The sequence below is a fragment of the Terrapene carolina genome, unplaced genomic scaffold (assembly GCF_002925995.2).
Source record: "Terrapene carolina triunguis isolate 2854851 unplaced genomic scaffold, T_m_triunguis-2.0 Scaffold641, whole genome shotgun sequence".
Classification (NCBI taxonomy): Eukaryota; Metazoa; Chordata; order Testudines; family Emydidae; genus Terrapene; species Terrapene triunguis.
The window spans coordinates 1,174,852-1,175,215 of record NW_020664992.1 but is presented as its reverse complement, the minus strand read 5'-3'; positions in this window follow the sequence as shown (position 1 = coordinate 1,175,215).

Sequence of the window (364 nt, the reverse complement as noted above, 5' to 3'; positions counted from 1 at the left end):
CTTAGGCCCTCACTGCGCATGCGTACGATCCAGGGGCACCTAGGGAACAGAACTGCGCATGCGCAGGAGCCAGGCCCTCAGGGCGGCAGGCACATAGCTGGGTGGGGATGCTGGCTTGACTTCTGACCCTTCCAGCCAGCCTGACCCCAGCCCCCGTGACTCCTAGAGCCCCACTTGTGACCCTACCTGTGACCTCATGACCCCACTTGTGACCCCAGCCCCCATGACCCCTGTAACCCCACTTGTGACCCCAGCCCCCCAGTGACCCCACCTGTGACCTCATGACCCCACTTGTGACCCCAGCCCCCATGACCCCTGTAACCCCACTTATATCCCCAGCCCCCCAGTGACCCCACCTGTGACC